The sequence below is a fragment of the Sturnira hondurensis genome, unplaced genomic scaffold, assembly GCF_014824575.4.
Source record: "Sturnira hondurensis isolate 20B ecotype Veracruz unplaced genomic scaffold, ASM1482457v3 Scaffold0006505, whole genome shotgun sequence".
NCBI lineage: Eukaryota > Metazoa > Chordata > Mammalia > Chiroptera > Phyllostomidae > Sturnira > Sturnira hondurensis.
The window spans coordinates 3,981,282-4,009,096 of NW_028079136.1; the positions used below are offsets into that span (position 1 = coordinate 3,981,282).

General features: G+C 45.6%; 1 protein-coding gene across 10 annotated transcripts in view; it reads right to left on the reverse strand.

Annotated features, from left to right (window-relative positions):
• The window catches only part of BMAL1 (basic helix-loop-helix ARNT like 1), a 104,884-nt gene that overhangs the window by 67,903 nt on the left and 9,166 nt on the right, over positions 1 to 27,815 (reverse strand). For all 10 annotated transcript variants that reach the window (XM_037050032.1, XM_037050030.1, XM_037050033.1 and 7 more), the window contains exon 2: positions 5,045 to 5,117. The gene's annotated coding sequence lies outside the window, so the exon portion shown is untranslated. The remainder of the gene's footprint in view (positions 1 to 5,044; positions 5,118 to 27,815) is intronic.

The window sequence follows — 27,815 nt, forward strand, 5'->3', positions numbered from 1 at the left end:
TGAACCCCCAAGTAAAGGCTGCTTCTCAGCACATTTCCCAGTTGTGTGGCAGAACCAGGGAGTGAAGAAGGAAATGAAAACCTGAGAATGTGTTGGCTATCTCCTCGGTGCATTGTGCCAGCAGTCCAGGCGTGGACCTGGCATTCCTGGGGCCAGGGCCCACTCCTTGTAATCACTGAGGGCTTAACGAAGATAAAGAGGCTCTTGGGCACTTCCACAAAAGACCACCAGCTATCCTCATCCTCCAGCCAGAAAAGCATTCTCAGCTGAACTGTGGGGGAGAAGCTGTCAGCAGTTAGCAAGAATCATTATTGTTGCTAATTTAGAAAATTTGGGATTCGTCCAGGATAAAGCTGGGTGGATCTCATTCCTGAGCATTTCTTGATGGATGATTTTTCATTGTGAATAACTATTACTATCCCATCAACAACAGTTTTTCTCTTAAGATTTTATTTCTTTTTTAGAGAGAAGGGAAGGGAGAAAGAGAGCGAGAGAAACATAGATTGGCTGTCTCCCGCATGCCCCCAACTGGGTACCTGGCCTGCAACCCAGGCATGTGCCCTGCCCAGGAATCGAACTGGTGACATTTCCGCTTACAGGCCAGCGCTCAACCCACTGAGCCATACCAACCAGGGGAGGACTTTTTGTTTTTTTGTTTTAAAGTCAGGAGTAAAGAATACAGAGAGGTTCTATTCCTAAGGCCTCAGTATGCTGGTAGACAGAACAGACAGACACAAACCCAAGCCCAGAACAAGCTATGCTGCACGCACAGTGAGGAGAAGGAGGGGCCCCATCAAACTCAATGGCCAATGAGACTTCAACCTCACATACATTTGATCATGTTACAAATCTGCTATATGGCTGCACAAACAGACTTTGTTACTCTCACTCTTTCAACAAATACTTCCTGAGCCAGGTGCACTGTGCTGGCACCAAGAACCCAGAGACTGTGTGTGTGGGCCCCACCCTTAAGGAGCTTAGTTTACTGAGCATAACAGATAGTGAGTAAACCAACAGTTATTCTGATAAGTGCTTTGGGAGAGAGAGAAATGCAGGGTGTTCTGGGAGCCAAGAGGAAGGTCATCTCCAGGTCGTAGAGAAGTGCAAGATGGGGAAGGAAGGTGTCCAAAAGAATGGAAATTTGAGCCGAGTTACCAACATGGGGCGTAGGGGCGGGTCATTCCCAGGAGAAGGCCCGCCGGCAAAGGCACCCAGAAGTTATGGCTGTTGGAAAGTCGGCCTGAGGTTAGAAACATGGGTTGGGGAAAATGCAATGAGGAAGGTGGCCACAGGCCAGATTATGAAAAGGACTGCAGGCCCGCTGACGGAGCTTAGGTTTTATTCTAGAAGCAACGAGAAGCCCTTGGGGACTTTTAAGCAGAAGAAATCCACTATCAGATGTGTGAGTTAGAAACATCATGCTGATAGGAGTGTGGGGGTGGAATGAGGGAGGACAAAGATGGACAGAGAACAACCAATGAGGAGGCTGTTTTAAAAAATTCCATGTGGTGAGTCCCTAAATGAAGGAGTGCAGAGGGGGCAGGAGTGAGGTGACAAATTAGAAAGATGGGCTCTTCAGGATGTGGCAACTGATGGATGATGACAGTTGAGGGAAAGGACAAAGCCAAGGATGACTCCTACAGCAGACAGAACTGAGGGGGTGTAGTCCCACCCAAGACAGGCAACAGACAGACAGAGACACATTTGGCACCAGGAGAGCGATGGGTTTGAGGTGCCTGCAGGGCAGCAGCTAGTGGTGTGGGCTGGGAGGAGGTTCCGGGCTGAATATGCAGATCTGGGTGAGTCCAGGCAGAGGTAAGCAATGCATGAGCTCACCCGGGGAGAATACTTAGGGTGACAGGAAAGAAACCAAGCAAAGCCTTATTAAGCTAAGGACAAGGAAAAGAAAACTGGCAAAGCAGACTGCAGAGGCTGAGGTCTGTGAGGCTGGAGGAGACCCAGGAGAGGGCAGGCCAGACTAGGAGTGAGCAGACCAAGGAGGGGAAGGGAGGGCTCGGCCGGGGACACGAGTCTGAAGAGGGAGCCCTTGCCGAGGGGAACAGTTAGCAGCCACAGCAAGTGAAGGCATTAAACCAAAGCAGCAAAGGCTCAGTTGACATATCTATTGTCACCTCAGTAGCATTATGACATTTTCTCCCAACAGCCTCACTGTCTCACTTCATTTCTTGGTGAGGACTTCCTGATGACCCTACTAAACTATCAGCCCTGTCACCCTCCACCCCTTCCTCTCACTTTATTTTAGTCAGAGCATCATCACGCCTGCCTGGCCTTCCATCACTGCATCTCACCCGTCTGTGCTGTCTGTCTCCCCCACCAGGATGTCGGCCTAATGAGGACTGAGCACTGGTCCCATGTCACTTCTATCACCACAGTGCTGAGAGCAGTGCCTGTCACACAGAGGCACACCTTGTCCCAAGTGGCCTGGCTCATTAGAAGCAACTAATATTTAGTGACAACATGCCGTATGTCTGATACTATACAGATGCTGGGGGCACAGAACTAAACAAGACAAAACAGGACCCTGTCCTGGAAGCTTGAAGTTGGAGGTGGGCAGAGAGAAACACCAGCACTTAAACAGAAAGTAGGTTATAATTGCCTCAGAGCAGGGACTGGAGTCTGACTGTCACGTTTCCTTTTCAAGCCCAAGGCTGCCACCTTCCCCGAATGAAGGGAGACTTTATCTAGCGAAACAGATAAAGTGAGTGTGAAGCGGGTCTTCGTCTCTCCCAGAGATCCCACACTCCTTCCACCCTTTCAGTAATCGCCTAGGAAGTGGCAACACCCACTAGAGTCTCTGAATACTTAACCGGAAGAGCTCGATCTGTCTCTAGTACTTCTGTGTAAGAAGGAGGAGGAATTCTAGACTTGCATGGGGGAAACCGGGAGCGGCATAAACTAGAGGTCAGATAGAGCTGGGTTCAAATTCCCCGTAACCTTGGGCAGGTTACTCAACCTGTGATTTGATTTCCTTATTGCTGAGATGAAAATACTTCCCATGTCACAGGTTGTCAACAAAGATAAAGTGACAAAGCACTCTCAGCACTGTACCAGGTATACAGTGAATGCTCAATAAATGGTGGCTCTAAACCAGTGACACCTGTCAGTTCTATTCCACTGTCTGTCGACTTCTATATTCACATAAACCAAGCCAAACTAAAGAAGGTGCATTTGAAATGATCAGAGCATAAATTGGTATCTAGTTGAATGAATTACTATACGTGATAAGATTCTGCAGTAAGAAGTTTCCTTCCAATTTCTTGGTCCTCCAAACTTAGCCAAATGCAAGTATTTTCCAAACAGATCACATCTTGTCTAGTGGCAAGAGTCCAGACATGGGCTGGATTCCGTGGTGCAAGTTGTGGCACAGCTATGAACACCACACCTCAAAGGGAGCATAGGAACACAATGCAAGCCCAATGTACACACAAACTCCCAAACACAGCTCGTTTCCAGAGAAGGAAGTGAGAACCGGTTACAGCATGCTTTGCCTGCCTCAAAGCTAAAGAAAATGTTATTTTGATGGGCAAACACTGAAATCGTATGTGTCTCCCTTATGCGTGGTCTCTGTACTGATGTCTCTGATTCCTTTCTTATTCCTTTTGTCTGTCGGACCCTCTGCAACTCGGCCTCCTCTCCCCTTCTTCCTCCCCTCTTCCCCGCTCGTGGCATCACACATCACATTTCTCAAGGCCATCTGTAACCCCCTTGCCACAAATTTGGCAGCCTTCCTTCCCGTCCCTCCTCCCTTGTCCTCTCCCCTTCCTGAGATGCTCTCTTCCTTGGCCTCTGGATCTCTTCCACCTTCTTCTTTCCATCCCAGAGTTATTGACTCCCTAGGGCTCGGCCCTCTGCTCACTATGGGGAGAATTTATTTAATCCGATGGCTCCTGCTCTACCTCTCCACACCTGCCCTTCTAAGTCCAGGCCTCAGCCCAGGTTTCCAGTTGTCTCCTGGGCATTCCTATGAACTGCTGTCGTCTCAGTTCAGCGGGTCTGAAACCAGACAGGTCAACCACTTTTTGCCACACCCGATATCCACATTTTTGTCAATGGTACCATGTAAACTCCCAAGTTTACATTTTCATCTTCTTTGGCTCCTGTCTTTAAAGTCTAAGAAGATTGTAAATCCTACGGTTCTCCCTTTACAATAGCTCTTCAATTGGTCCTTTGCTCTCATGCTAACCATTGTTAGCCACATGATGTCATGCCTGGATTGCCGCCACTGCCTTTGAATAGGGCCCATGTCTCTTGTCCAGGTATCAGATGAATGTTCCTAACATGTCACTTCTGCCATTTCACTTATTTGCCCAAAATAACCTTAATGGTTCCCCATGGCCTACAGGAAAAGGTCCAAGTGCCTTAGCCCAGTACTCAGGGTTCAGAAAAGGAGTGGGCAAACTACAGCCTGCAGACCAAATGCAGCCCACTTCCTGTTTTGTAAATAAAGCTTTACTGGAGCACAGCCACACCCGTCATTTATGTATTCTCTATGGCTCCTTTCATGCTTCAATGGCAGAACTGAGTAGCTCTGACAGAGACCACAGGGACCACGAACCCAGAACTATTATCCTTTATAGAAAAGTTTGCTGACCCTAGTCTAGAAAAAATCAGACCCCAGCAGATCCTGCCCAAGTTCTTCTTGCCCATGATGCCTTTGGATGACATTTCTGTTCCTGAAGGTCTGCTGCTGAGCCCGCTTACATTACCTTATACTCACCATTTCAAGCCCAAAGAACTTATTTCCCTCTTCCTTTGACTCTTCCTTCAAACAAAGCCAAAGCTCTGTCCCCCTCTCCATGAAGTCAGTGGCGCCTACCCCCTCCGACCCTGGATGTGCCTCCCCCGGCCCCCTCTCCACAGCCACCACAGAAGTCTACCCTGAGATTCCACTTCTCCCGTGGACCCCTTCCACCTCTACTGTGGGCTTCTCTAGGGGCCAGGCTTGGTAACTTCCACAGAGCAGTGCCAATGATAACCACTGATCCGAGATAGCATAAATTGATAAGACGTGAAACAAACTCACCAATGAAGGCCTAGGATTCCACATTTGAAGAGTTGAGCTTGGGTCCAAAAGCATGCACTCTAGTCAGCACTACCTAAAAGCCAATGAAATGAGAGTTTAGCTTTAGAAGAGAATATTTATATGTTTTCTTTAAACTTAACAACTCCCAGTAAGCTTTGATTTGCCCTCCTTCCAGGATGCCCATCTCCGCTTCTCTGCCTAGCAAATGCTGCTCATCCTTCAAACCCACTGCGCAATCTTTCCCTGGAAGCCTCCCCAGTGTCCCAGGCAGGCGGGGCACACCCTCCTCTTAGCTCCCATGGAACTCTGGTGAGGTGTTTATGGCAACACTTTGGCACAATGCAGCGTAATTTCTTATTTACGGATGGGGTTTCCTACACTGTAGGTTTATCAAGAGAAGAGATTTAGTAAATTCGTTCCTTCCCTTACCCCCACTGCCTAGCACACTACAGGTATTTAGATAGTCCTCAGTAAATATTTGTAAAATGGGTGGAAAAATAGCCTGTTCAATTCATTAACACGTGCCTGGGTATCTTAACTTTCTGCTGGCCTACAATTTTTACCACACAAATGCATGCCTCAATCCCACAGCCTTTAATAGGCAATGGTTTAGCAGGAAGGATTAATGACATTAATCTTCTAAATGCACTCCTTTGGAATGACACTCCCCTGGGCAGGAACTTCCAGAGGCTCCCAGAATCCAAGAAGGCAAGCCCAATTCTACAGTCAGGCTGCCAGGCCTGCACCGACTCGCCCGGCCTGATGCTGCAAAGTCAGCTTCAATGGTCTCCCCCAGTGAACCCTACAATCCAGACAAAAAGGACCCATAGCCAGTCCCTTCCCACCCGCCCAGTATCCCTTCTGGCTAGATGTCTTCTTCTGCTTCTCTCCACATCATTTCCTTCTACTAAAATGCCATCCATTCAAATGTTATATTCCCAACTAAGTTCATGGGGTAGGGGAGGGGGAATAATAAGGTTGTGTTCTCTCTGATTTTTCGTATTGTGATAAAGTACAGATAACAGAACAGATGAGCTTAGCCATTTTTAAGTATACAGCTCGGTGCTATTACATACATCCATATTGTTGTGCAACCATCACCATTCATTTCCAGAGCTTTCATCTACAAAACTGAACCTTTATACCTTTTAACAATAACTCCACCATCTCCCTTTCTCCCAGTCCCTAGCACCCCAAAATATTTGCAGAACGAATGAATGAGCAAATGAAGACATCAAGGAATTTGACTTCTGTTCGCCCCATAAAAGCCAGAAGTACTCTCCCCTTCTGCTGGACTCCCATGGTACTATCTTCATACCTTAGATTTATTTCAATCAAAAAGTGACCCTTTTTGCACGATGGTATTCTCCTTCATGGCAGGCACAATGACTTACTTGAAAGGTTAAACTTGGGTCCAAAAGCACACACAGACCTACCCTCCATGTTGCTAGAGCTGATGGGCAGGTCTTAGTCCTCTTCCTACAGCTTTTTGCTACCAGCGAATCATTCCCTCTTGTTTGATTACTCTCTTCACCCGGCTTCTGTGATAGCACTCTTGATTTTCCAACCACCTTCCCGACTGTTCTTTCCCTTTGTTGTTTCTTCCTCATGTCCCCACCTCTTGATGTCAGAGTGTCCCCAGGCTCCATCCTTGTTCTCATCTATTCTCTGTATACCTTCAGTCACCCCTGAGTGATCTCATCTAGTCTCAGGGATTCAAATGTTAGGTACATGCTAATGATGCCCAGGTTTCTTTCCAAGCCTGGATCTTTCCTATGAACCCCTGTTGTCTGCTTCAAGTACAATGTCAAGTGGACAAGAGGTCTGTGCAAGATATGTTCGACATCGCAAGCTTAACAAGTCTCACTCAGACCCCTTGACCTTCCTCCCAACGTACTCTTCTCAGAACCTTACCCATCCCAGTTTAATCCAATGGCCCAGGCCAACGGGTCTGAAGTCATTGTCACCTCTCTTTCCTTCTTACTCCATACCCAATTCTCACTGAAACCGATTTCTACCCTTAAAATATATTCAGAATATGACCATTTCTCATCCCCTCCACGATTACCATCCTGGATTATTGATTGCCGTGGCCTCTAAGACAATGCCCCTAAGTGTGTCCCTGTGTCCCTGCTTCTACTCTTGATGGCATTCTTGCCTCCACCCTTGGTCCATTCCCAAGAAGGGAGGGCCTCTGTAACAACGTAAGTCAGATTATGTCATTTTTTTATTTTTGCCCCCAAGCCTTAACATTCTCCCTAGCAAGGACAATGCCAAGGGAACGAATGTTGCTAAAGTGGTCCTGGGGCAGGCCGGTGGGGAAAGCAGGGACTGCGGGCCGGTGACCTCGTCCCATTCGTCTATTTCTTGACTGGAAGTCGTGACTCCATCTCCTATTATCTGATTTCTTAAAGAAAGAAAACTCTTTAAAGGGAGAAAAATATAATCAGGCAGCTTCCTTTTTGAGTTAGTGTACCACCAGAAGCCCATAACGCTTACTATTCTCAAGAAGCAGTAAGATTTGTCGAGTGTGCCGCCACTTAAGAACTAGCTCCCAAAGATAAAGGCAGCCTTCCAGGAAACAGTCACTACCCCCTTGAGGTGGTGGTGAACCCTCCTTAAGCCCCTCCCTCCATGCTCCCTCGCCAAGCCCTGTGTGCCTAATTGTCTGCAGTCTCTTTCTCTCTCCTCCACGTTGCTGACGGAACTAGTGGAAGGAGGTGGAATCCCAATGAATTAACTAAGATCTCATCAGTTCTCTTTGGAGCTACAGCAGCCTCCAAACTGTCTTTCCACTTCTAGTCATTTATTCATTCCAAATACAATCTCATACAATGTCTGGGATGATTTTAAGTAAACCTGGATTTGATCACATCCCCAGCTTAAAACTCTCCAAAGACTTCTTACATTGCCATACTATATATTCTTCAAGAACATATTACAATAAGCCACAGTAAGTATTCTTTTTTAAAAAAACCTTCCCTGGATGTTTTTCTTCTGCATTCTTCTTAAGAGGACCTCGCTTGCCCCAAAAGGGATGGGCAAATGATCCAGCCCAGGTTGGAATGCCCCAGCCCCTAGCAACAGTGACTGGTCCAAAAGGATAAGCCAACCAGAACCTTTCTCTGGACTTGACATATGGATGCAGAGGAAGGAATTCTCCCTTCACTGGAAGTGTTAACTGGGGCTGTTAGCAGGGAAGCCCCCGCAGGGAGGGTGGTCTGTCTGTAGTGGAAAAGACTGACGCAAACACACAGAGAACGGAGCGCAAGGAGCCAGACAGACCACCGGCAGCATCACCGCCCACGTGAAACTTCGTTTTGTGAACTCCTACAGCCTCCTCCCCAGTATGGAACCAGCAATTCCCTGTCATTCCTCAGCTGGCTGCAGTCCCAACAGGCCCACCATGCTGTTTCCTGTATCTATGCTTTTTCCCATATTGTCTCCTCTGCCCATAGTGCATATTCTTGGATTTGTACACAGCAGTCAGACTTCCTCTGTGGAGCCGTCCTTGAAGGGAAGCACCGTTAGTCCAAATTTCCTGGTGTGCTCTAAAATGCCTAGAATACACCCCCTCTGTTGTACTTACACTCCTCCCCTGCCTTCCCCATCTTATAGCTAGTTGCCCACACTAGAAACTGCAAACCCAACTTCATTTCTTCGCACTTCCACGTTGCCCATGCAGACTTTCCTCTTCCTTCCGCCCCATGTCCACTGTCACAGTCTAGAACCACATTATCTCCTACCTGGACCCAGACAACAGCCTCCTGGTCTTTCTGCCTCTCCCCTAACACAACCATTCCTCCACATTGTTGTAAAGTTGAGCCTCCAATACCCTGTACAGAGTCAAACCCTTGCTCTTAGGGCCCTTCAGAACCTGGCTCCAGCCTATGTTCTCTAATTTCTCCCAACCACTTCCGCTTCCAAGAAGATACTATCCCACCTGCTAAGTACAACTAAAAACCTGGACGTTACATAGAAAACAAACATGAGAAGACTCTGAGAAGCAGAGTGAAGGAGGCAGATCTTTTAGGGACCTCAAGACCCCGGGAAGAACACAGTGGTGGGTCCCTGTATTTTTTTATTGCCTCACATATCCAAGACTTGAAACCAAAGAAGCCGGTGACCTGGAAATGTCAATAGGCACAGACAAAAAAAGGCAGGGGGGGGGGGTGCCCCAGGGAAAGCTTGCTCCATCCAGCAAGACAGAAAACTTTTAGATAATCATGACTCTATTTCAGCCAAACAACACAGAAAATCTCCTGTCCTACCCACACCCATACAAGCAAAGTGTGAATGACACTTGGTGAAAACCCCAGCGCTAACAATACACTGAATGGGGGACGACTGAATGCCTCTCCCCCAAGACTGGGGACAGGCCACGATGTCCACTCCTACCACTCTTACTCAGGACAGTATCGGAAATCTCAGCGCAAGAGGTGACAGCAGGAAATAAAAAACATACTGATCAAAAAGAAATAAATAAAACGATCTCTATTTGCAAATGATATGGCTGTCTAGGTAGAAAATCCCAAGGAATATATTTATAAAAATGTCTATGACTAATCAGTAAGTTTAGCAAGAATGTAGGATAGAGGATAAAAATAAGAAATAATTGTATTTCTATATACTAGCAGTGAACATGTGGACACTAAAATTAAAAAGATAATACCATTCACTCTCACTGAAAAAATAGTGAATGGTATAAATGTTTAGGTATAAATACAATTTTTTCCACCAAGCCATTCTATGTTCTAGCTATAAGAATCTACCTTTGTCTTGAGGGTAGGAACAGCATCTTTGTTTTCCTCTCTAAGGAAACCAAATTACCTAGCCATTGCCCAGTACCTACTAGACATGCAATATTCATTGCCACAGCTCATACCCTGTGCTGTTTAGCATACTCTCTTCCCCTCTACGCTCCAGTGAGATCACTGTCTATTAAAAAGTGCCATCTTTAGTTTCTACTTCAGCAGGTCATGATCGCCAAGGAAGAACCAGGGCAACTGTCTCTGTCCCCACTCCCAAACACACTTATGCTCTTACATGACAGACAACAGGGGTTGGAAGCAGCCTGTGGAGTCATCTCTCAGCCACACAGAGGGAACACTAGACCCCTTCCACATCAGTCCAAGTGGGCCTCAAGGCTTGGCCCGAGGACCCCAGATAAGGGTGTCAGACCACTGCCACTGTTGTCTCATCCACGCTGTGTCCATTGCATGTGCTTGCTTCCTCTGTTGAATATTAATTGACTATAAAGGTGTGGGCTTATTTCTGGGCTCTCTATTGTGTTCCATTGATCTGTGTGTCTGTTTTTATGCCAGTACCAAGCTGTTTTGATTACTATGGCTTTACAGTATAGTTTGATATCAGGTAGCATGATTCCTCCAACTTTGTTCTTCTTTCTCTGGATGGCTGTTGCTATGTGGGGGTTTTTGTGGTTCTATATACATTTTTGAAGTATTTGTTCTAGTTCTGTGAAATACATCATTGGATTCTTAATAGGAGTTACATTGAATCTATAGATTGCTTTGGGTAATATGGACATTTTAATGCAAAAAATGTATTTTTTACTGATCTGACAAAAAATAGGTATAATCTTGATTCATTCACACCAGATGGCTATTATTGTGTTGGATGTTGTCGTTTTTTAATTAGACAGTCTAAGGGAAAGAGGTCAGTCAGTGCCCCTGACTAGATAGGTGCTGTATGCTTTACAAGTCCTTGAGGGACACCAGTGTGTCTCCTGTGCCACACTGGTTGAATATTGCCGCCATAGAGCATAACATATACTTTGTTTACTATTCTTTTTCTCTATATCCCCACATTTGAATGTAAGCCTCCACCCCTGCCCCCTTTGCCTTTGCGGTATCCCTTGGGGACAGCACAGTGTCTTGCATGTTGTGAATGATGTTCATTATTGAATGAATGAATGGAGTACGTGGGTTTGAAGGTCAGAAAGGCCTGGGTTGAGGCCTTGGCCTCTCATTTACTAGCTGCGTGACATGGGGCAAGTTACTCTGCCTCTTTAAGGCTCAGTTTCTTCATCTGTGAAATGGGGGAAGTAGTAGGACCTTCTTTATAGAGACTGAGGATAATTAAGATCATGAACATAAACCCCTTAGTACAGTGCCTGGTGACAGCTCGGCCTCTACACATGCTAACTGTTTTATCAACCCAAGGCTAGAGAACGAGACTGGGTACAAGGCCCTAGCAAGGTTATTGCTAGGACCACATTTCAGAGAGGAAGGAGCTGAATGGATATTTATATGCACAAACTCTTCTGGAAGAAATTGTGGCAAACACCTGGGTAGTAAGATTCAAGAGCTGCCTAAAATTTCTCAGTAAATTGCCAGCGATTACAGAAACATGCCAACTGGTGTCAGGGGTGATGAAGTGTGTCAAGTCTGCAGAAAAATGCTGCTGGGGCGAGAGCACCACCCGAATGATAAGAGATCACTTTGTGCCTTTTAAGAAACAATTTTCACAGCAAAGCTGGAGAAAAGAGAGGCCTCTTGCATCATGGGAACAAGGTAATAAGGCTATAAAAGTGGAACTCAAATAAACCACACAGAGAGCCCACGTGGGCCCAATTTTCCAGGAAAAATAGCAATTGCTTCAGGGCTCCGATGAGGGAGTCACACTTGTGCCTCAGCATAGCAAACCGCTTTCAAAAATCATTGGGCTGCAGAAAAGCCACGGGTTTGCCAAATTAGCAGTGCCAGCTCTCACCTGCCCCTCTCGGTCACGCTCATCTCTTTCAACTGATAAAAGGACACAGACAATAATACCCAGTGCTTGTGCCTGCTTCACCATCTTCAAAATACAGAACCCTTGAAGGCTGAAAAGCGCCGCGCAGTCAGGAGAGCCCAGGCAGCAGCTCCTCGTGTGTGCAGCCTGGCTGCTCCCTCCCCCAAGGCCTTCTCGGCTTTCTCCTTGATTCAGACCTACTCTTGGTCTCAACTCCTGGAACTCCCTTTAGCACTGGGCCTTGTTGACAAGCCCCCTCTTTGAAATTCTTTCTTCCTGTGGCCCCTGAGGGCTCTCACCAAACTCCCCCATCCTCATCCAGACAAAGCCTCCCATTTCCATCTGGGGCCCCTCTTCCACCTCTGTACCCCTAAATGTTGGTGCTACAAGCCTCCAAATAATGGTGCCTGCCTACCTTTCTGGTCCTGGGCCTACTCTTCGCTCTTCCTCTGTGTTAGAACAGGACAGCTTTGTCGTTAGAAACAGATTCTGAGGTCAGACTAACTGGATCTAACCTTAGCTCAATACCAGTATGATCTTGGGTAGCTGGCTAGGTGCTTGTTAATTCTTCATCTGTGAGGTGGAAACATTCCCAGTACCTCATGGGGTCACTGTAGGGATTAAATGAGTTAATAGTACACATATATTTATATGTGTATAAACATATATAAAGATATATAAACATGTATGTGTCTCTGTTTATATGAACATGTATAAAGATAGATAAACACATGGGCTCTTAGAACCATGCCTGGCATATAGCATCACCTAAGACCACTAAAACATGTGCCCACTGCTTCGACCAAACCTGAAACACTCTGTATCCTTCCACCTCCATTTCCTCTACTCATGCCTTTTACCTTTGCCAGCCCCCCTCTCAGCCAGCCCTTTAAAACGTATTGCTGAGTTGGAAGCAACCTAAATGCCCATCGGTCAATGACTGGATCAAAAAACTATGGTACATTTACACAATGAAATTCTATGCTGCAGAAAGGAAGAAGGAGCTCCTACCCTTTGCAGCATCATGGATGGAACTGGAAAGCATTATGCTGAGCGAAATAAGCCAGGCAGTGAAAGACAAATATCATATGATATCACCTTTAACAGGAATCTAAACAACAAAACAAATAAGCAAGCAAAATGCAACCAAAGACACTGAAATACAGAACGTGCTGACAGGGTCCAGAGGGGAGAGGGGACAGAATCACAGGGGGAAAGGGGAAGGACTCACATGAACAAGTATAAAGGACACATGGACAATAACTAAGGTGGGGGGCAGAGATGGGAAGGAGGTGGGGAGCACTGGGGGAGGCAGGGCTGGGAATACAAGAAAGAAAACTGTACTTGAACAAGAGTTAAATTTTTAAAAAAAAGGTATTGCTGACAAAAGCAACCACTCCGTAACACCTCCTTGACTCCCTGCTCCAGTCTCCCAATGAGATGAAATTCCTCCCTTGCTGAACAGGGTGGGGCGGTCAGAGAGGGGCCTTCTTCTTTGTCTACCTTGAGTAATCGTCAATGTCAAACTTGTTGCTTCCTTCCCACTCCCAGTTCATGAGCTTCTCAGAAACAAGGAGATAGTGGGTTTTTTCTTCCCAAATCTTTGTTCCCTGTAAGCTTATATGCTGTAAAGATTCAGTAAACATTTGCTGGATTAAGTGAAAATGCAAAAGCCAACCAGAGACTGAAGCTGCAGATTGGCCGGAGAGAGGAAGCCTTCCCCTTCACCCCTGAGCCCACACAGATTTCGGTCTCAGCAGAGCACTGGGACCCAGTGAGTGACGTCTGTTTTTTGGTTTCATTTTAGCCATTTCCTAATGGCCAACCAAAGGCCAAAATCCTTTCAGCAAGTTTGTGACCTGCTTCCTCTGCTAAGAGTACAATACTTTCTGACAGGCTCTCGCTGGCTTAGGGAGACCTGTTTCTCTAAGAAATCCTATTTAATTATCCTTTGTTAGGGCGTTTCTTAAAAAATCCTTAAAGAAGGACCACTGTTTATTTTATTTTATTTTGTTACTGTTTTAATCAAAGCATCAGAGATACAGGGATACAGGATTCTTAGACCAAACAAGTTGTGTATCACCTGTAAACGCACAGCCTTTCACTCACATCTGATTTCACATTACCGCTACCTTGCTTCTTCATTCATGGAAAACAAGACAAAGGAGTTCCTGGCATTTAAAGTAAAAAATTTAATATATCCTCAAGACATTCTTCTTGAAAAAGAAATTCTGACTCTTTATGTAATCTTGGGCCATTGCCATTAGCTAGATAAATGCCAACTTAATGAAATGACTCTGTAATACACAAAGATGGCTTAATGCAGCATTAGCTGAAAGAGCAAAAATTAGAAGCAATCTAAATGCCCCATTACCAGCTCATGGCTTACTGAAGGCATTCCCTTGATAGAATATTATGCAGCCACCTTAAACAAGCATAATGAAAACTAGGGAGGCACAGGAAAAAAGGCTGAGGTCATGATCTTAAGAGTAAAGGGCAGGCAAATGTGTAAGGATATGTGTCTGTGCCATCAGGGTTGCACCAGCTGAACAGATGAGGCTCAGGATTTGTAGTCAGGTGCAAGGAACGGTAGGGAAACACTAAGAGGAAATCTCGGCATACAGGCTGGAGAGGACGGCAGCAGCCACAGGAAAATCAGAACCCTCGCCATGGGACAAGGGCCCTATTTAGAAGTGCAGCATTGGATACGGGAAGGTACCACCAAGTCACAGTCATTTTAGGCATTCTATCCCTAAGTAGGCAAGGGGAGTGGGAAGAGAGCCTCCTCTAGTTTTGCAGAATCTATCAATCCCTGGGTGAGTAAACAATTTTCAAAACCCCTAGGACACTCAATGCCAAGCCTTGCCCTTTCCACAGTGTGGCTACTGGGCCCTAGCCTGAAAGCTCAGTCCCTCCCAAGCCTCCAAGGTGAATTCTGACCCAAGATAGGAGAGATTTAAGGAGCTTTAGGCTAGAACCCAGGGATTTAACTTGCTTGCTGCTAATCTGGTAGATAAAGAAAGTGAACCCCCAAGAGCACAAGCACCTTGGCCTACGCCACACAGAGAGTTGCTGGCCGAGCTGACACTTGATCCTGAGTTTGCCTGTCTCCGGGTTTCAAGTTTTTCTGTAGAGCAATCTGGTACAAGACTGACTGATGAGTTGGACTGCTTGGGCTGGCACACAGTGTAGGGACCCAATTGACACAGTGGTTCATGAACAGCTGAGCCCAACCAGAACAGTGCAGGAAAACCCCAGGGATGCCAGGGCACCCACAGTTGCCCTAAAGGGAAAAGTTCCCTTCCTGCACCCCAGCCCATGCCAACCCCCCACCTCTAACTCCTCAGTCCCTTGGACTTTCTTGGTGCAGCTGAAACTCTGCTGCCCTGTGGGTGCCAATGCTGGTCCCCAAAGGCATAGCCTATGCCATCATCTGTGGGCCCACAAGACAACTCCATCTCTGGATAGTAGAGAAATGCCTCTAGAGCTCCTCCCCACATCCCATGCCCCCCTTGATTTGTACCCCTACACCACTGCAATCCCCACTCTGGACCCCATCCCCTCAGCCTGTCAATGAAAGAGGCCAAACTTATGGCCCTGACATTTAAGGTTCTGCCTTACATGGTCCAAACCACTTACCTAATCGTGCCTCCCAAGGCACTCACCATCTCCCCAGATTAGACAGGGGCTGCTCCCTTGTTCCGTACATCACCTCCAGATGACCTCCTTCCCAACCCCAAATCCCTAAGAGCCAGCTCAAGCTTTCTCTCATTCTCCCTGCCTTCCTCCAAACACACTGGTATTGCTTACACTGTCTCCACTGACTGACCCCAACCCCTTGGGGCCTGAGCAGCCAAGGAACAGACTATCCCATGTGGAACAAGCAGGTCACTAAGATGCTGTCATCTAAAGAACTACACACAGGAGGCACTCTTATCTCCAAAATTTGCTCTGAATATAACCTCAGCAATTCTCTTTAAGTAGTTGTCAAACTCTCCCTTGTGCCGCACCCCCCAGGGGGGTTGCAAACATTAGGCAGTGATGCTGGAGCCAGGGCAGCTGGTAAGGGCCCTGACTGATCCCAGAGCTCATCCGCCTGTCCTGGCTGCCGGCAGTGAGCACTTCCTGAGCTCCTACTTCGTGCCGACCAGAAGGCACAGGGCACTCAAGACACAAATCCAAACAAGCCAGTCTTTGCCCCACAAAAACTCATACTCAAGCAGGGAAAAGAGTGAGATAATCCCCACTAGTGCCGCGTGATAAATGCCACACTGAGAGAGAAGACACAGGCAGCGTGACTCAATTCTACCTGAGGCTCAGCAAGGGCTCAGAGAAAGCCAAAGTGGAGCTGGCCCCTAGAGGGTAATCAACAAAAACAATAAAAATAATGGCATCCAGCATTTATTGGGTGCTTACTGTGTACTAAGCACTGTACCAGCTACTTTGCTTGATTGAAAATCCAATCACTCTTCATTACTGAGCCTCCACTGTATTTGTCAGGCACTGGGGACAGAACAGTGAACAAAATAAACACTAGTCTCTGCCCTCATACTTATATTCCATTGAGAGAAGACAGACAACAAACCAAATAACCTGTAGAATATGGTAGATGGTGGTAAGTTCTAACAGAAAAAAATAAAGCAGAAAAAGAAAATAGGGAACGTCTACGGGACAGGGAACTGGGTGGTACAACTTGAAATGAGGTGACAATCGAGGCAGAGGGGCTGTCCGTAGAAAGAGCGTGAACAGGAAGCCTGCCTGGTGTGTTTGAAGAACAGCGAGGATGCCGATGGCTGCAGTGGAGCGAGGGGGGCCGGGAGGATCCTCAGCACAGGCTGTGCACTGCATAACTCTAGGGGGTGCCACTCACACGCAGAACCCGGGCTACTGAACTATACACGGGCCTCGGGGTGGGTGATGAGGTCAGAAAAGTACCGGGAAGCCTTGTGGACCATGCTGAGGATTTGGCTTTTCCTCTGAGTAAGACAGGAAGCTACTGTCTCAAGGATTCTAAACCACAGGCATGACCTGCTCTGACCCTGCTTCACGGGCTCCCTAGGCAGACGGCACACGGTTGCCGGGCAAGGTTGGAAGCAGGGGACTGCTTCAGAGGCTACTGCAATAATCACACTCAACTATACATTGTGTTATACTCACACTCCCCTGAGGTAGGTTCAGCGATCACTCTTTCATAAAGAGACTGAAGCTCAGGAGAGATCTAGTAACTTGCCAAGGTCGCTCAGTGAAGCAATGGCAGAAACACAAGGGTTAGAAGCAGGGGATGAGAACATTCCAGGCGGAATGACAGCATCAGCCATAGAGCAGGGCCTGGCACACGAGGGAAAGGGCAGGCTCGTGATCCAGGGGGCTAGAGCCTGGGGCAAGTGGCCAGGGCAGCCAGTGAAGGGCTGTCATGCCCTGCCCACTCTCGCCCAGACGCCAACCTCCTAGACATCCAAGATAGCACGGCTTCCTAGACCAGGACAACCACCTCTCCTAACCTGTCTCCCTGTTCCACCCCTGTCCTCCCCCCTCAGTCCACAGGCAGCCAGAAGAACCCTGAAAAAACCTAAATCAGATATTACTTTCTTGCTTTCAACACTCTAGTGGCTTCCCATCATGTCAGACGCTCAACTGATGTTAAATGAATGGATGACTTCTTCATCCAGGCTTGTCCTGCCTCCAAACAGGGGGAATAAACCACTTTGTCCTTTCCTCCCTAGTAAAGAGGGGTGCGGGGTGCCTGCCAGCCAGCTGTGGCCACTCCGGCCACGGCCAGGCTATAGTTTTAGCCAGTCAAAACACATGAGGACAGTCATTGAGAATACCTAAGGGACAACTTTTGGATTAAACTTTTTTAAAAAATATTTTATTTATTTATCTTTAGAGGGGAAGGGAAGGAGAGAAGGAGAAAAATATCAATGTATGGTTGCCTCTCGTGAGTCCCCTGCTGGGAACTGGCCTGCAACCCAGGCATGTGCCCTGACTGGGAATGGAACCCTGATCGTGTGGTTCGCAGGCCCATGCTCAATCCACTGAGCTACACCAGCAGGGCTGGATTAAACTTAAAAAAAATAAAATTGCTTACTCCACGGCAAACTGGACGCAGTTAAGCATATGGCAGTCAAGTAAAAGGCGCTCTACAGATACACTTGGGCTGTAATCACTGCAAAGGGCACACTCCCAATGGGAGGTTGGCCCCCGAGTCCCCAAAGCTCCTGACAACATTTTCAGTGATGACAATGTGTAAGAGCTGCTAAAAGCCCACAGTGCCATGGGCATCGGGCCTGCAACAAAAGGCTTTCCTTACCAAGTTTGAATTTAAGGGGTGAATCCAGGGACCAAACTTATCTCAGAAACCATGGGGAGCTCTAAAACTAGGGCCAAAACAACAATTTACAAATTTCAGCCAACAAATATTTGGAGCAAAGGGATATATTTCCCAAAGGATGACTACCCCTCTCAGGGTTTAAGTCCAGGCCCTGAGGGCCACTCTCACTCTAAAGACCCTTGTGATATGTAAAGGGAGACACGTGAACATACGCACAAGCACGTGCACGTGTGTAGGTATATTTTGAAAGGAATGATAATGACACCAAGAGAATGAGAATACTAACAAGCTTCCCCACCAGCCACCCCTGAGAATTTAGTAACAAAGGGCCTTCCTAGGGGACCCTGGTAGGAGTATTAAGTGATCGTTGATGAATGACTCGTTCTCTGGTTAAATGCCACAGTTCAAGGGTGGGTGGGTGAGGGGTGGGGAGTAGTGGAAGCCAAGTGAGTCCTTCAGGAGGCAGATAACTTGAGGTTTTCCACACTGAAGCAAAGTGGGGTAAGGCAAGCTTCCAAGGCTTTGTTCTTTGAACGGGAAGGTGGGAGGAGAAGGGCCAGAAATACACAGTCATTACCAGTAATGTCCCTAGGAGGAAAGGTGCTGAGTCCCCATGGGGTTAGGGTCCCATTTGTCCCTGTATTCAGAAAAAGGGGACACAAAGAATAGGATGGATGGCCAAGCCCTAGATCTGACAGATAAGTATAATATAAAGGAAGACTCAGTGAAGTCACTCGGGGAACCACTTACATTTGCCCAACTCTAAACTGTCTGGGTTGTCAAAAGCCAAGCAGACAGAGATGCAGAAAGAACCTGTGAGAGTTGGTCATCAAGAGTTTCAGAAAGGGCAAGAGCACAGAAGAATACTGTAAATACATGCCAGACTCAGAGCCACCAGGAAAAGCACTGGGGGCGGTTGGGTAATGAGGAGGCAAGGAGGAGTTCATCCAAACTAGTTTCCTGAAGGTAACGGCCCAGTACCCCAGTGGAGGGATACGGATATGCTGGTACTCATTAGAAGTTGAAAGTAAGGGAGAAAATGCTAGTTAATCTTCAGACAAAGCTGCGGTATGCACACTACAGACCCTTCAGTGAAGGTGGGCCAGCTCCGGAGGCAGTCCAGAGATAGACCGGTGGAGGGACCAAGACAGCCAGCCCTTGAGCTTATGCCCTGAGCTTCTGCAGGTCCTGCCTGGGTCTAGGTTGACTGAATGGGAGAAGCAGGTCAGCTTCACCAAGGGGTTTTCTTGGTGTCATCCCTCCCCAACAGAAAGAACTGGGGACATACAAGGAGCCAGGCCCTGGAACCATCCCAACCAACTCTGAGCCTCCTGCTCCACTCCAAACAGGCCCCTATAACTACCTCTGGAACCACTGTTACCATCTGTGATTGTAAGCATGGGAGCAGAGGTCAGGTCTACCTTTCTCATCACCGTGCCCATCCAGCACCTAGAACAGTAGCTGCCACACCACGGGAACCAAACAGAGGTTTGCAGGCTGCCTAACTTCAAATACCAAGTAGTCGTCTCCAAGAGCCATGCTCGAGCCTGCCCTGCAGGTGCAGGCCAAGTGCTGGGGGGGTGGCCCAGTGCCTTCCCCAAGGTTCTCAGGCAGCTTAGTGCCCCTGTCCCTTCCCTGCAGTCCTGAGCGCATCTCTTCACTGCATCCCAGGAGCACTGCTCAGGGTACTTGCCTAAGCAGTGACAAGGAGCAACGAGAAGCTGCTACAGGGAAAAGAACAACAATCGGCTGTCTTCGGTCCACAGAAGAGTTGGGCGGAAGATGACACAAACAAATCTATAAAGTGGTGAACAGATAGAGATGTAAAATGAGAACACCAGAAATGAAAGGAACTTGAGGGAACACGGGACAGGGAAGTCCAATCCCAGGGTAACAGAGTCAGGGGGACCTGAGGAACACAGGAGTGCAGGGTAAAGGGGAAGGAAAAGTCACACAGTGAATGGGGAACCTCCCAAATTCATTACCTTAAGTGACTGTAAGAAAAGCTAGTCCAAGTTTAGGAGGAGAGTTAATAAGGACATCTTTCCTAATACATCATAAATCCGTAGTAGTCTTCTGGAAAAACATCCTCTTTATAACACGTTCTTTAATGCCTCAGTTGTGAAATAATCAGGATAGGTCTGAGTTAACATGAAGGTTTATAGCCCAGGCCAGGTTGCCAAAAATAAAGATTCTTGATTTGGCTGGAGACTATTTGTGAGACTAATTTTCAATTGGACTGTTATGATTATAAAAGTAATACATGCTCACTTTTGAAAAATAGGAAACCACAGAGAAGGACATGAGAATAAAAATCACCTCTCACTGCACAAGATGAGAACCACTATTAATGTTCTGGTGCACTTCCCCCTTCTGTGCATGAGGGCTGACCAGAATCAAGTGCATACTGTGAATATAATTCCAATTCTCGCTTTTTTCCCCAGTGAAGTCCATTTTGAAATGCTCCAGTGAGTTCTAAGAAAGAAACTCCCTCATAGTGAAAAAGCAAATTAAATAACAAAATGAATAAAAGAACCCCTTCATAAAGTTAAAAAACCCTGATTATTCCACTGAACCCCCACTTTCTCAGCAAAAGAAAAAAATCCTATTATTAGAAAAGAAATAGCCCATAAGGTAGAACACTAAGCTCATCTTTGTATCCTCTTACCTATTATCATATTTTCAACAAATAGTTATTACTTTGATAAACCACAATTTTTTCCAAATCAACAGAATTTTATAATTGCATCTGATTGATTATTTTGAAGCAAGAAGTCAAGTTTTGGTGACCTTGGGTAGGTTTCATCTTCCAATCTGCAAGTGGACCAAGCCATATATTTTATTTTTTAAATTATCTTTAAAATTTTTTAAATCATTTTTTATTGTTATTCTATTACAGTTGTCCCAATTCCCCTGCCTTTGCCCTACTCCACCCATCCCACCCTCCACTCCCACAGTCAGTTCCCACACTATTGTCCATGTCCATGGTCATCACACATGTTCTTTGTCTAGTCCTTTCCTCTTCTTTCCACTATAATCCCCCCTTCCCTCTGGTCACTTTCAATCTGTTCCACATTTCCATGTCTGTGGTTCTGTTTTGTTCATTAGATTTCTCTTATAGGTGAGATCATATGGTATTTGTCTTTCATCAACTGGCTTTTTCACTCAGCATAATACTTTCCAATTCCATACATGCTGTTGGGAAGCACAGGAGCTCCTTCTTTCTTTCTGCTGCATAGTATTCCATTGTGTAAATGCACCACAGTTTTTTGATCCACCCATCTACTGATGGGCATGCAGGCTCTTTCCAGCACTTGGCTATTGCAAATAGTGCTGCTACAAGCATAGGGGTGCATTAAGTTCTTTTGAACTGGTGATTTGGGATTCTTAGGGTGTGATCCCAGCAGTGGAATTGCTGGGTCAAAAGGCAGTTCTATTTCTAGTTTCATGAGGAAATCCCATAGTGTTCTCCACAGTGGCTGCACCAGTGTGTAGTCCCACCAACAGTGCATTAGGGTTCCCATTTCTCTGCATCCTCTCTAATACCTGTTGTTTGTTGATTTGTTAATGATGGACATTCTGGCTGGTGTGAGGTGATATCTCATTGTGGTTTTACTTTGCATCTCTCTGGTGGCTAGTGAGGTTGAGCATCTTTTCATATGTCTATGGGCCCTTTGTATGTCCTCCTTGGAGAAGTGTCTATTCGGGTCCTTTGCCCATTTTTTAACTGGATTGTTTGTCTTCCTGGTGTTGAGTTGTAGGAGTTCTTTATACATTTTGGAGATCAAACCCTCGTCCAATATATCATTGGCAAGTATGTTCTCCCATATGGTCAGTTCCCTTTTCATTTTGATGATGGTTTCTTTAGCTGTGCAGATTTTTTGTTTGATGTAATCCCATTTGCTTATTTTTTCCTTTATTTCCCTTGCCCTAGGAAATATAGTGGCAAAAATATTGCTACATGGAATATCTGCAATTTTCCTGCCTATGTTTTCCTCTAAGACCCTCATGGTGTCATGTTCTAGCCACAGTGATCAGATAAGAAAAAGAAATAAAAGGCATCCAAATTGGAAAGGGGGAAATAAAATTGTCATTATTCACAGACATGATAACATACACAGAAAATCCTATAGGCTACACAAAAAAAACCCTACTCAACCTAGTAAGTCAAAATAGCAGGACACAAAGTCAATATTCAGAAATTGATGGCATCTTTTGTATACCAATAGACAATGAAATATCAGAAAAACAAAGTAGGGAGAAAAAACATTTACTATAGCAACAAGAAAAATAAATTACCTAGGAATAAGTTTAACCAAGGAGGTAAAAGACCTGTACTCAGAAAATTGTAGAAAACTGAAGAAAGAAAATAAGGAAGATACAAATAAAGGGAGCACATACTGTGTTTATAGATTGGAAGAATTAACATAATTAAAATGTCCATACTACCCAAAGCAATCTATAGATTCAAAGCAATTCCTATTAAAATACCAATGGCATATTTCAAAGACCTAGAACAAATATTTCAAAAATGTATATGGAACTAAAAAGACCCTAAATAGCCTCAGCAATCTTGAGAAAGAATAACAAAGTAGGAGGGATCAAAATATCCAATACCAAACTATACTACAAGGCCGCTATAATCAAAACAGTCTGGTACTGGCATAAGAACATACACATAGATCAATGGAACAAATAGAGAACCCAGAAATAAACCTAAGTCTCTTTGGTCAATTAATATTTGATGAAGGGGGCATGAGCATACAATGGAGTAAAAACAGCCTCTTCAATAAATGGTGTTGGGAGAACTGGACTAGTACATGCAAAAAAAAATGAAACTAGACCACCCACTTATACCATATACCAGAATATACTCAAAATGGATAAAAGACTTAAATATAAGTCATGACCAAACCATTTAAAAATGACTAGTTTATATTCATGGACCATGACATCCAAATGAAAGTCTATCTCCAGTTTTGTTGTACTCTGTCACTTAAACAGTGGCATAAACAAATGGTTTTTGGCCATTTGTTTGGTAGCATATGATGTGTCATATGACATGACAAGTTAGGAGTTTTCCTGGGGTCTGCCCCCATCCTGGTGGGGTACCTGGTTTTACATCTAGGCCCAAGGCCTTGGACAGTGGACTGCAGAAAACTTTTCTCCTTAGCAGAGAAGACTGTCCAGGATCACAATCTTCTTAGCACAGTGCATTCTCCCCATCTCTCATATATTTCACACATTCAACAAATATGTCCATGCCAGGCATTGGGCCAGGTGCTGGTGACACAAAGGTGAATAACACAGATGCTGTGTCCATTCCCATGCGGCTGCAGTTTGCACAACCCGTCCCATTCATCATCCTTACACTAAGCCTGGGACACAGGAAAGGCCATCACCATTATTCCCATATTCCAGATGATAAAGTAAATGTTTATTGGGGTATTTTGCCCCAGGTTATGAAGTGGAAGGGTTCAACTCACGCCTAGGTCTTCTGACTCCTGTACAGCTCACACAGATGAATTTCCTCTTACTTAAAACTGAAGTCTTCTGGGTTATTTGTATTACCTCCAGCACCTGGGTTCTACCTTTCTGAGCAATGAGTGGCCCTGACCTCTAGATGGCTGCCCTGGCCCTGATTTCTGTGTGCCTGCCTAGATTCCAACCTGGGACTCCCATCTTCCCAGCTATCCTGGCGCCAGCTTCAAACACTGTTCACCGCCTCCCGCTGGTACCATGATGTAGCAGACTGCTAACTTTCCGCAATGTCCTATCTCCGCTGCACCATTTAAAAGCAGAGATTTTGCTGGACTCGTGACCTCTCAACTAAAGGTATCTCCCAGCCTCCTTTGCAGGTAAATATAGCCACGTGACTAAGTGCTGGTCACTGGGACAAAAGAATGTGCTATTTCCAGGTCTGGACCTTAAAATGAGTGCATGTGTGCCCCCAATCTCCTCTGGGAGATGGTAAAAACCAAAGCTCCCACTTTCAACCACCAAGTGGAAGCCACATATTAAAGATAGAAGGCCTAGACCACTATCTACTCTAAAAGCACTGAGAGCTGCAATGATGTGAGCCAAGGCTAATTTCTCCATGGAAACAATTGATAATAGGACCTTGTATTACTAACCAAGAACTCCATGGTCAACTTTTTAAATAAATTATGTAAACTCCCTGTTTTATCATCTATTAAAGCCTTAGGATTTTTAAAAGTAGCAGGGATGTTGACCCAATAATATATGACAAAGGATCTATGTATAGTCTGAACCATATAAAATAGGTACAAAGCTGTTAAACCCAACACAACAACCAATCACATGACCATTTATTCTGAATCAGTGAGAATGTAACACAAATTACTTCACTTTAATGACGCCTGATGATTTCTAAATACAGTAAATCATATATTTGAGAACATCTTCAATCAAGAAAGCAAAGCAGAATTTGGGAAAAGGGAAGTAAAAGTCAGAAAAAAACAGGGTTTAAGTCTGGGCTCTGCCACTGACTAGCTTTGGGATCCTGAACAATAGCTTAAACTTTTCATCTTTATTTCATCTCTTCTTACGGGGTTGTAGTAAAGACTAAACAAGACAGTGCAGTGAAAAGTGCTCTGTAAATCACACACAGAGGTAAATGGTGCCATCAGTATCATAGCCTTCGGAAAGGCTTTTGTGGGGAGATTTTGACAAGCACAAACATGAAAACTGAAGCTATTTTTTGAAAAACTGACCCAGAGCAATTTCTTTTTCTGTCTTCTTTTTTTCTCTTTAAAATCCCCCACATGCATTAGCTGGTAAGAGGTAGTCAATCTGCTGCATTCATCGTCGGCATCCATTTGTTCATGGGCCACAGAGCAACCGACAAGAGCTGCTAGATGTCAGCCGTGGTTGCAAAGAAGGCAGAGCTGCAGTGAGCTTAAACCACTGTGTGGCAACATGTCTGTCAACCCAAATGCCTTCCAAAGACCCACTGCACTGTCAGAAACCTCAAAACCAGAGACAGGAAGCATTTCAGGGTGCCAGGAAGAGGGAGGGAGAAGACTGCTGCTGTTAAGAGTACAGGCTCAGGAGAGAGACTGTCCTGGGTTTCAATCACAGCTTCCCCACTTCCCATCTGAGGCACCTTCGGTCTCAGTCTGCCTAATTAGAAAGTGGGACCGATGGTGCCCCCACCCCAGGACTATGGTGAAGATTAAATGGGAAAAGGCACATAAGCACTTAGCACAATAGTTAGCAGGCTATAAATACCCAAAAGTTATGTGCTATTATTAATAATGTTGATAATAATAATAATAGCTACATCATGCAATACTAACAAAAATTAATATTTGGCAAATCTTTCATCCTTCATGTCAAGACTCTGCTGCAGGCTTTGCAACCAGGTATTACCTGAACTGCACACTGGCTCACCTATTAATCCCTGAAGCAATTCAAGGTTTTTCTGGACTTCAGCTTTATGCCCCAGGATAGTAAAACATCCAGGAATAACCAACTGGCCAGTTGGCTAGATCCTGACACTTGCTTTTCAGGTTCACAGCAGAGCATCATTATCCTGAGAAGTATGTGTAGAGAAGAACAGATGAACTGGGATGTCTGTGCCTAACTTTACCACCCAGGCTCAGGCTGTGGCTCCCCATGTCTAAAGGTGAAGCATAATATCATCCTTAAAATATGCCCCTACGCAGCAAAGTGAAGCCTGTCAGCACCCACAGAGTGGACAGCGCCACGTCCCTAACAGTGCCCTTGAGGTGGAAAACTTCTTTCTGAGCCCTCCAGGCTGTTCCTGCAAAGCCAGAACACCTTCTTAAGGAACCCAGAAAGCTGGCCCCGACTGGTGTGGCTCAGTTGGCTGGAGCATCATCCGGTGCACCAAAAGGCTGGGTTCAATTTCCGGTCAGGGCACATACTTAGGTTTTGGGTTCGATTCTGTATGGGAGGCAAGTAATCAATGTTTCTCTCTCACTCCTTTTCTCTCTTTCTAAAATCAATAACTATATATAGTTTGAAAACCAGGAAGCTGCTTCCTACCACCACAGAGCAACTTTACAGCTTTCAAATCCTTTCCACACCTCACTGCAGCATTAGATCCACACTGTAAGGTGCAACAAGAATTGTTACACCTGCTCCACAGATAAGGAATCAGCCAGTTTGAGGCATTAAGTGATTTGGCTTAGGCTGTCTGTTGCTTAAGTAGTGGAAGCAGCCTAGAATGCAGGTTATCTGGTTCCCAATCCAGTGCTCATTCCAGACAATGTGGGTATTTGTTTTTAAACATTCAACTTTCAAAATGGTGCTCTGCTTCTAGAGAATTCAGTAACGAAGGTATCGGAGTCACCGTATAGTGCAGATTCACATAGTTGAAAGCCACTCACACACAGGCAGATGTTCCGCACTCTAAAAATCGACGGTGACTGCAAACAGCCATGCTGACGAACGTAACTGACAATTAATGTGTGATTCTGGCTCCCTCCCACCCTCTGTCTGGATTCAAGCTAGCAGCCTCCTGTCAGATCTCTCCTGCAGTTGGTCCCTCTTTGCTCTAGCCCAACAGGACCACTTGCCCTGGACCAGAGCTCTCAGGGGAATTATTTCATGTCACTAACATAATAATCATAATAAAAATAAATTCAGAGGTTCTCCAATGCCTACCAGTGTCCACCTCATTAAGTAAACTTTGACTTGTCACTTAACCTCGCTGAGTTTCTTCACCTACAACCTGAAGGAGTGAGTTAAACCGTGTCCTACTTCTGGCGCTTGCTCTAGATCCACCCCCAGCCAAGCCCAAACCCTGCATCTGGAGGACATTAGGAGACAGCAGAGTCCACTGGCCAAGAGCCTCCAGGGCCTGGTTTCTACACCTCAATCTACACTTACCAGCCACGTGACCTTGGGCAGGTTACCCGATCACTCTGTGCCTCAACTTCCTCATCTCTAAAATGAGGCTAATAATAAGACCTACTTCCTAGGGTGTTGTAGGAATTAGATGCAACAGTTAGCAGTTATGATCATCTGAAATGGCATGCTTCTGGCTTAGGCCTCGAATGACCTTTCAGACTTAAGTTCCCACCATTATCTGTGAACACTCCATTTTGGTAAGTGCATGTCCCTGAACACAAACCGGTCATTTCTACTTCCGTGCTTTTCATTGTGTTATATTGCCACTCACCCATTTCCTGGAAATAGCTGTGCTATCCTCGTGTGTGAATCTAAATCCTACTCATCCTTAAAGGTCAATATTAAATGTGATCACTTCCATGAAGTCTCCTCTCTACTGGAAAAGCTCTTTCTGGTCTCTAAATTTCTGCGGTACTTACAGAGAGTCTAGACCACTTTATTGGCATGACCTTAAATAATCTTCTACCAGTATATAAAATTGCAGGCTCCCTGTCCATAACAACTATTTCTGCTTATCCTCTGGGTCTGGCATGGTGCCTCACGCATGGTCCTTCAGACAATTGTTGACCGAATAAATAAATGTGCAGTACTATGTCCAAACAAATACACAGTACATTTTCTTTAGGTGGACATGGCTCAGTTATTAATTTGCTGTACTTTGAAGCCCAAGTAAAGATAACATAAAGATGAACATCAGCAGGGCAGGGACAACCATTGCCAGTTAATTACTGATCATCAATAAAAGATACTGATATATGGTCAAACTAAAGAATAAGATGACAAAAGGAAATG